Here is a 9258-nt window from a genome sequence, read left to right on the forward strand (position 1 = left end):
AAAGCTACCGTTGAAGCAGAAAGATCCCGATAGCTTTACCATCGCTTGTGTGATTGGAGGATAGAATTTCTCCCGTGCTCTTTGTGATTTAGGGGCTAGCATCAATTTGATGCCCCTATCTATTTTCAAACGATTGGAGATTGGAGAGATCAGGCCTACATCGATTGCTCTGCAGATGGCAGATCGTTCCCTTACTTATCCAAAGGGAATTGTGGAGGATGTTCTTGTGCAGGTGGAGCAGTTTATTTTTCTTGCGGACTTTGTGGTCTTGGACATGCCGAAGGACAAGAATACTCCATTTATTTTGGTGCGTCCATTCCTAGCTACCGGCCGTGCTCTTATTGATGTGCAGGATGGAGATCTCACATTTAGAGTCAATGATGAAAAATTGACTCTATCTATCTATGAAGCTATGAGAAAACCAGCCGAGCCGCAGCTGGATGAGTGCAACATGATTGAATCTGTGATAGATTTTCCTGCAGCTGTAGACGATCCCTTGGAGGAGTGCATCACACGGTCCTTATATCCATACTCTGAGCTTGATGAGGCATGTGATGAGATTTTGGAGTACATTGCTGAGCTGGAGGCTGTAGAGAGTCGTCCTATTGAGCCTATTCCGTTCCTGGACATTAACAAACCTGTTGATGGGGGAAACAAGTCGGTGGAAAAAGAAAAAGATATTCCTGCGCCAGCTGCAGCTGAAACCGCTTCTTGAGCACTTGAGGTACCAATTTTTGGGTGAGAATGAAACTTTTCCTGTTATTGTATCTGCCTATTTATCTCCGTTGGAGTTGGAGAAGTTGATGCGAGTTTTGAGGAAATACAAGTCTGCTATAGGATGGTCTATTTCTAACATCAAAGGAATTAGTCCTTCTATTTGCATGCATCGTATTTTATTGGAGCAGGAATACAAGCCTAAGGTGCAGCCGCAGCGATGTTTGAATCCGGCTATGCAAGAAGTTGTGAGAAATGAGGTGCTTAAGTGGTTGGATGTCGGTATTATTTATGCCATCTCTGACAGTGAGTGGGTGAGCCCAAATTAAGTTGTCTCTAAGAAGGGAGGCATGACTGTGGTAAAGGATGAAAGAGATGAGCTCATAGCTACAAGGTTAGTCACAGGATGGCGCGTGTGCATTGATTATCGAGCTTTGAATGCAGCCACACGTAAAGATCACTTTCCTTTGCCTTTTATTGATCAGATGCTTGACCGATTGGCAGGATATGAGTAGTACTGCTTTCTGGATGGGTACTCGGGCTACAATCAAATCATGATAGCCCCGGAGGATCAGCATAAGACCGCGTTTACTTGTCCCTATGGCATCTTTGCTTTTAGGAGGATTTCTTTTGGTCTTTGCAATGGTCCTGCCACTTTTCAGCACTGCATGATGGCGATTTTCCATGGGTTGATTGAAAATATCATGGAGGTATTTATGGACGATTTCTCAGTCTTTGGATCTTCTTTTGATAATTGCTTAGAAAATTTGTTTCAACTATTGCAGCGTTGTGAGGAGACGTCTCTACTGGTTAATTAGGAGAAGTGCCACTTTATGGTTCGTGAGGGCATAGTGTTGGGCATAAAGTTTCTGCCCAAGGTTTGGAAGTAGATCGTGCCAAGATCGTAGCCATTAAGAAGCTGCCTCCTCCTACATCTGTGAAGTCTGTGCGGAGTTTTCTTGGGCATGCAGGATTTTATAGGCGCTTTATCAAGGATTTCTCCAAGCTATCCAAGCCACTATGTGCTTTGCTTGAGAAGAATGTGAAGTTTATCTTCACTGATGAGTGCCTCGTCTCCTTTGAGAAGTTGAAAGCAGCACTGATTTCTACGCCAGTGTTGATCACGCCGGATTGGAGTGCCCCATTTGAGTTGATGTGCGATGCTAGTGATTGGGCCGTGGGAGCTGTGTTGGGGCAAAAGAGAGATAAGTTATTCAAGGTAATTTACTACGCTAGTAAAACTTTAGATTCTGCTAAGATGAACTACATTACTACGGAGAAGGAGCTGCTAGCTGTGGTGTACGCTTTTGATAAGTTCCGGCCTTATTTGATTGGAACTCATTCAATTGTCTACACTGATCATGCCGCCATTCGCTACTTGTTCACAAAGAAGGACTCCAAGCCCCGATTGATTCGTTGGATTTTGTTGCTCCAAGAATTTGATATGGAGATTCGTGATCGAAAGGGATGTGAGAATGTGGTAGCCGACCACTTATCTCGTTTGGAGAAGCCGGTTGAGGGAGACGATCCAAAGATAGTCATAAATGAGTCATTTCCTGATGAGCAGATTTGGGCTATGCTATTCAAGGATCCTTGGTTTGCCGATTATGTGAATTACTTGGTGATTGGAGTTCTTCCCGAGGGAATGTCACATTATCAAAAGAAGAAGTTTCTCCATGACGTCAAGTTTTATTATTGGGAGGATCCTTACTTATACCGGAGGTGCGCCGATGGCTTTATTCGGCGATGTGTTAGAGAGCATGAATGGCCAAAGATCATTGAGGAGTGCCATAGCTCACCTAGTGGAGGTCACTTTGCTGCCAACCGCACTGCCATGAAGGTAAAGCATAGTGGATTTTATTGGCCTTCAATTTTTCAAGATTGCCATGCTTTTGTGAAGTCGTGTGATCGTTGTCAACGCATGGGCAATATCACCAAGAAGGATGAGATGCCACAGAATATCATTGTTGAGGTGTGACGAAGCTGTCGTTTGTGCTTCGCGCAAATAAAATATCATGTGCCCACAACTAGACTAGCTAGTGGTAAGTCCAGAGTCGAATCCACAGGGAACTAAGCAGTAACTTCTCCTGCAAGGGTGTCACTAAAAAGGTTTTGTATCCTGCAGTGTTCTGACCACAATGTGCTTATGGGCAGAACGGGGTTTCCAACTAAAACTGAAATAACAAGGTAAATAAATCAAATAACAAAACAATTCTGACTTGGGTTTGAATCACTAAACATGAACTAGACACTCGATCATTGGTGCAAAGATTATTCACTATACTCGCATACCAGTGGTTATAGGCATAAGAATTGTTGTGCCCCTATTGTCACTTGTCACGCACACAAAATCCCCTTGCCCAATCTATCCTTTCAGTTTATGATCCCTTAGAAGGGTCAGCTAATGGAAATCAACTACCCCGGGCAACATCCACGCTCTCTGCGATGGTCTATCGCTAGTTGTGCTTTGCCCAGAATGCTTTAAGCTCTAGATAGACCCACTTGACTCTTACACCGATATTTCACAGCAGTCACGGCTCCAACACCAGTTGTACTATTTTGGAGGTCGATGGCAACTCGCCTTGTGCCCAAATTATTACTTGTGGTCAGAACTCCCTAGTTAACTAGTGACCAATTAATTAACCAAGTTGTTTCAACCTTTATGGGAATCAAACCTAGTGTATCGGGAATATGCTCATACAGTTGTTGTGCCCAAATTAGACCTCTCGAGTTTATTCGTTCATGCTTAAATCATCTTGCCCAAATCAGAATATAAAACTAGCCAACCATAAAGTAAATAACACAAGCAAAATACATAAAGGAAAACATAAAGTAAAAACTGAAATAGAAACTTACTTAAGGCAGAAGGGTAGTTACGGCCAAAAGTGCCACAGAAAACATGAACAGAAAATTAAACTGCTATGCCCATAAGGGGCGACTACTCCTACCTAACTATGGAAAGTAAAACTACAGCAATGGTCTCTAAAAAATTCGTGCCTCCCTCTCTTCTCTCTTTTTTTCTCCTCTGCATTTCCTCCTCTTCTCCTCTTGCCTGCCAGCTCCCGTGCGGTACTTATGGGCATAAGGGATGGTTTTGCCTCCGAAATCCCTTTGCTTCCGGCACATACCTCTTTTACGAGAGGTAACAGCACTTTCGACCCCTGGAGTGCTCGGAGGATTCTTCTGCTTGGCTGATTTCGCTGCTCGGATGATTCCTCTGGCAAAGCCGACTTCGCTGCTCTGGCACTTTGATTCCGCTGGCAGCTTGATTTCTCTGGCCCTTTGAATCCTCTGGCACTTCGCTTCTCTGGCATTTTGGCCTCTTTCCCACAAGCTGGTCCTGCCATTGAACTACGCCCTCCCAGGCGACAAAACGACGCAAACATAAGAAAAAAGACTCGATCTAGACTTAAAACAGACACGAAAAATGAGCACAAACATGGGCTCATCAAGGTGAAGCTATTTGATGTTTGGGGAATTGACTTCATGGGTCCTTTCCATGCGTCCTGTGGTTTTTCCTATATTTTGCTTGTTGTGGAATATGTTTCTAGATGGGTGGAGGCGATTTCCACTACCACCAACGATTCCAAAGTAGTCATTAAATTCTTGCAAAAGAATATTTTGACTCGGTTCGAAGCACCGAGAGCGTTTCTTAGTGATGGGGGGTCCCACTTCAACAATAAATTGCTAGCAAGCATTTTGGCAAAGTATGGAGTAAAGCACAAGCTGACGACTCCATATCATCCTCAAGCTAATGGGCAGGCGGAGTTAGCTAATCGAGAGATCAAGCAAATTTTGGAGAAAAGTGTGGCCAACAAGAAGGATTGGGCGAAGCACCTAGATGATGCTCTTTGGGCGTATCGCACTGCCTACAAAACTCCGATTGGTATGTCTCCCTATCAACTTGTCTTCGGCAAGTCATGTCATTTACCTGTTGAGATTGAGCAAAAGGCATATTGGGCGACGAGGAGAATCAATTTGGAGTTCAAGGAGGCTGGTCATACAAGGCGTGATTTGTTGACGGAGTTAGATGAATGGAGGAATGAGGCCTATGAGAGTTCCCGCATCTACAAAGAGAGGGCCAAGAAATTCCATGATTTGAGCATTCGCACCAAGGAAATCAAGCCAGGAGATGAGGTACTTTTATACAATTCTAAATTGCGTTTGTTTCCTGGCAAGCTGCAATCAAGATGGACAGGGCCATATGTGGTGCATAAGAGCAATTGGAATGGAACTTATGAGTTGCTCACTGCTGATGGCACTACTTTCACTGTCAATGGTCATCGTCTCAAACCGTACTTCAAGTCAACGTGGATCGTGGTCTTGAAGTTGTCGAATTCAATGACCCGTGATATTGAGGTACTGTCAAGCTATAGACGTTAATTTTAGCACTTCTTGGGAGGTAACCCAATTTTTATTGCTTTCTTTCTTTTAGTTTGATTTTCTTTAGTTTAGTAGTTCTTTTTCGTTTTTCCTAGTTGTTTTTTTGTTTTTCTCATTTTTCTGTTCCTTTAAAAATAATTTTTTTTTTTGTGGAGGAAAGAGAGGCGACCATTGCTAGATTCTTGGATGGATTACATTGGGATATTCGTGATAAGGTGGAGTTGCAGCATTATGTTGAGTTGGAGGACATGGTCCACATGGCAATAAAAATCGAGAACCAACTCAGAAGGAGGGGCAGCTCTGGCGGCAACCAGAGACAGAGTCAGAGCAATTACAGCTCTGGCGGCAACCAGAGACAGAATCAAAACACTTACAGCTCTGGCGGCGACCAGAGACAGAGTCAGAGCACTTCCAGCTCTAGCGGCAACCAGGCACAGAGTCAGAGCAATTGGAGGCAATCCCGAGCAGAGGGGCCGAATACCGCGAATTAAAGTACCACCATCGTTCCCGATGGTAGAAACTGAGACAAGAAGAGTTTCAAGTGTCAAGGATTTGGGCATATCATGAGCGAGTGTCCAAACAGGCGAGTCATGATCATACGAGATGACGGTGATGTCGTGACGGACGGTGAGGAGACAGATCCAGAGATGCCCGGATTAGAGGATCCCGATGAGGAGGAGTGTGAGGAGATTTTCGCACCAAATGGACAACTTTTCGTAGCTAGGAGAGCTTTGAGTGTCCAAACTCAACCCGAAGAGAGAGAGCAGCGGGAGAATCTCTTTCACACGAGATGTCTTGTCCAAGACAAGCTGTGCAGTGTGATCATTGATGGAGGGAGTTGCACGAATGTGGCAAGTAGATCCATGGTGGCGAGATTGGGGCTGACCGAGGTGAAACATCCCAAACCGTATCATTTGCAATGGCTGAATGAGACCGGCGTCGTCAAGGTTACCAAGCAAGTGAAAGTGCCATTTTGCATTGGGAAGTATGAGGATGAGGTGTTGTGTGATGTTATTCCCATCCAGGCGAGCCGCATCTTGTTGGGTAGACCGTGGCAATTTGATAGACGAGTTACTCATGATGGATTCACCAATAAGTACTCCTTTGAGTATAAGCAAAAGAAGGTGTCACTTGTCCCTCTTAGCCCTAAACAAGTTTATGAGGATCAAGTGCAATTGCAAAAGGAGGCGGAGAAGGTGAGGTCTAAGGAGCAGCCCGTGGAGAAAAAGGAGATTGGATTGATACATAAGTCCTTTCTTGCAAGGGCTAGTGAATTGAAGTGGGCCGTGAAGGAGGAGAGACCGATCATTGTGTTGCGGTTCAAGGAGAATTTGATTATTACTAACGATCTCACTACAAAAAAAACGCTAATAGACAACGGTCAAAATCCGTTGTCTATTAAGAAATCAACTGTTGTAAATGAGAGCATTGTCTATTGAAGGGCGATCACAACGGTCAGAAACCCGTTGTCTATTCTCTGATAGACAACGGTCGAGAACCCGTTGTCTATTCTCTGATAGACAACGGTCGGGAACTCGTTGTCTATTCTCTGATAGACAACAATCAGAAAACGGTTGTCTATTCTCTTAATACAACCATTGTCTATATTACAGTTTTTCTTTTGTATTTATATTTAAAATTTCCTGCTTTTTCAATATATATTTAAGTAAATCTAAAAAACATAATATGGAAAGCCAAAAATACATAAATTAATAATAAAATTCATACATTAGAATCAAACATCATCATCATCATCATCATCATCCTACATTACATTAGAATCCAAACATCATCATCCTACATTACATTAAAACATAATTGACAAACACCGGAAACAAGCAAGTTACACGTAGCTTGTGTGACAGATGGATCGATTTCAGTTGAACATGTAGCTCCCAGTTGCTTTGCCAATCTCCACAAGTGGTGGTGCTCGGCTGTGAAGTTGATCGGGATAACACGCGTGAAGACTATTTTGAAATCCTTCAAAACTTCCTTCCGAACAGTTTTTAGCACCTGCAAGTAGAGCATAGAATATGATAATGTCATAAATCAGGTAGAACATCTGAAAGTCATTCATCACCTCAAATGGTGCAGTAGAATGCGACATAGGCAGCTAAAACTTAAATAGAATAAGCAGAGATCACGCTTGAAGACCATGAAGTATTTCACTGCATACATGATGGGAACTGATGGATGAACTAAACAAAATATTTTGGATATTGCCAGAGTAAATATCAGCCTGTCCGACCCACTTGAGCTATTCATGTGCCAAATATTTCATTGGTTCTATGAATATTAACATAGATATTACCAGAATCCATTCCACTTTTGATTATAATCTCAGACTGGGACTTTCCTTTATTTGAATCTTGTGTTTGCATAGTGTAAAATGTAGAGAAAATAGTCAACAGAGCATTCTCAGCCACATTCGACCAAGAGTTACCTATCTCACATCTCGGTCCTCTAGATTATCCTTGCGTTCCTGAAATGAAAAATGAAAATCAACAAATAGAGCTAAAAAGAACATGTTGTAGTTTCAACTTAGTTAATAATTAGGGAAAGAGAAGAGACCATACCTTGTCAAAGAACAAACTATGTACTTGCTGAAGAACCTTTAGAACAGTGGCCAGAGCCCCCTCGGTCTCACTTTCATCGGTTTTTAGTTGAGAATGTGATTTATAGCTAAAGCCAAAATTCTTACAACTTGAGGCAAAAAAGTGATATCTATCCATCAATATCAAATTATCCTTGTTCTCTTTCCATACCTAGAAACAGATGAGGGAAATCAATTATTCATGTGCTAGCAAACAACATATTTGACATGAATTCAAGAAGTAGAAGAAGATGCTGCAAAATTCAAATTATAGTATTGTTCATCGAGCAAAAATATCTGAGCCATTAATATTTAACTATGAGCATTTTATAACTACAGGTTGCAATGACACAGGTCCAAAACAATATCAAGACCCTTTTGATACTCACCGCTTCTGTATCATCAAGGATGAGGACAGCGCTTTCTCGCCCCAAAACAATATCAAGACCCTTTTGATACTTCTGAGTGCAATCCCAGCAAACCTTGGGCAGCCACTCCTTGGGGAAATTGACGTCGCTGAGGAACAAATCATCGTCCTCATCCTCAACGTCGTCGTACGCCACGAGGCGCAGCGGCTTCTCGACGCCGACGAAGACGCGCTCCACAACGTGCAACTCGGATATCAATCTGCAGAAAACTTTCTTGAAAGGCGTGATAGAGGACCGGTTGAAAGGGGATCGAGACTTGGCGTAGCGGAGGTAGGAGCAGTAGAGGTGGACGGACTGGATCTCCGGCGCGATGGAGTTGAGTGCGCGTGTCGCAGCCCGCCCTAACTAAGGATAGTTAAGCCGAGTGATCTACGACTAGGGATGGGGTTAAAGAATAAGGGGAAGAAAGGGGCGTCATTTGGAATCGTAAAACTTACTCAACTTAAGAAAACTCGTCATAATTTCTCATTAATACTCATTTAAACAGTCTATGAAAGACAACATAAAAACTTGATAAATAGCATTAAACCAGTTGTACATCATATGAAACCATTCTCTTAAGACTCAAAGTATGACATAACATACTATAACATCAACAACATCTTGCAGCGGAAAGTAGCTAGACATATGTATGAAAACATATTCTAGACAGGTTAACTATTTATTAACAACCCTGGAGACTCCGCTCATTGCAGCACCATCACCACATCAGCTCAACCTGCACATTTAGAAAACATATGCAGGGCTGAGTACAAAAGCACTCAGTGAACACATGCCAAACATCTCATTCTTATAAAGCTATAAATATTGTCATTGCCATTTCATAAGCATAATACAAGGAATTTGTAGAAATGCCTTGTATTAGCTAAACTCATTTTCATTTTCTCAAAGTTGTCTGCGCAGACTTTTCTCATCAAGTATGTATCATATCTGTTATAACATCAAGTACTGAGAGGGAGGCCTCCCTCTGCAGCACTGTGATCGGCCAACCCGCTCGATGACTCACGACCACCTCAGTGTACACAAATCCTTACTAGTATCTACACTAGCATAGGACCGAATTCTTCATCTCAAGCAGATAGATAACATACCAAAACATCAAAAATTTGGCAATGCAATAACTTCAATATAACATCCATC

General features: G+C 42.6%; 1 pseudogene; it reads right to left on the reverse strand.

Moving 5' to 3' along the window:
* Window positions 1-6894: 6894 nt before the first annotated feature.
* Window positions 6895-8671, reverse strand: LOC131023734 (RNA polymerase II C-terminal domain phosphatase-like 4; annotated as a pseudogene).
* Between the last annotated feature and the right edge of the window lie 587 nt (window positions 8672-9258).

This window comes from Salvia miltiorrhiza, chromosome 1, assembly GCF_028751815.1.
Source record: "Salvia miltiorrhiza cultivar Shanhuang (shh) chromosome 1, IMPLAD_Smil_shh, whole genome shotgun sequence".
Taxonomy (NCBI): Eukaryota; Viridiplantae; Streptophyta; class Magnoliopsida; order Lamiales; family Lamiaceae; genus Salvia; species Salvia miltiorrhiza.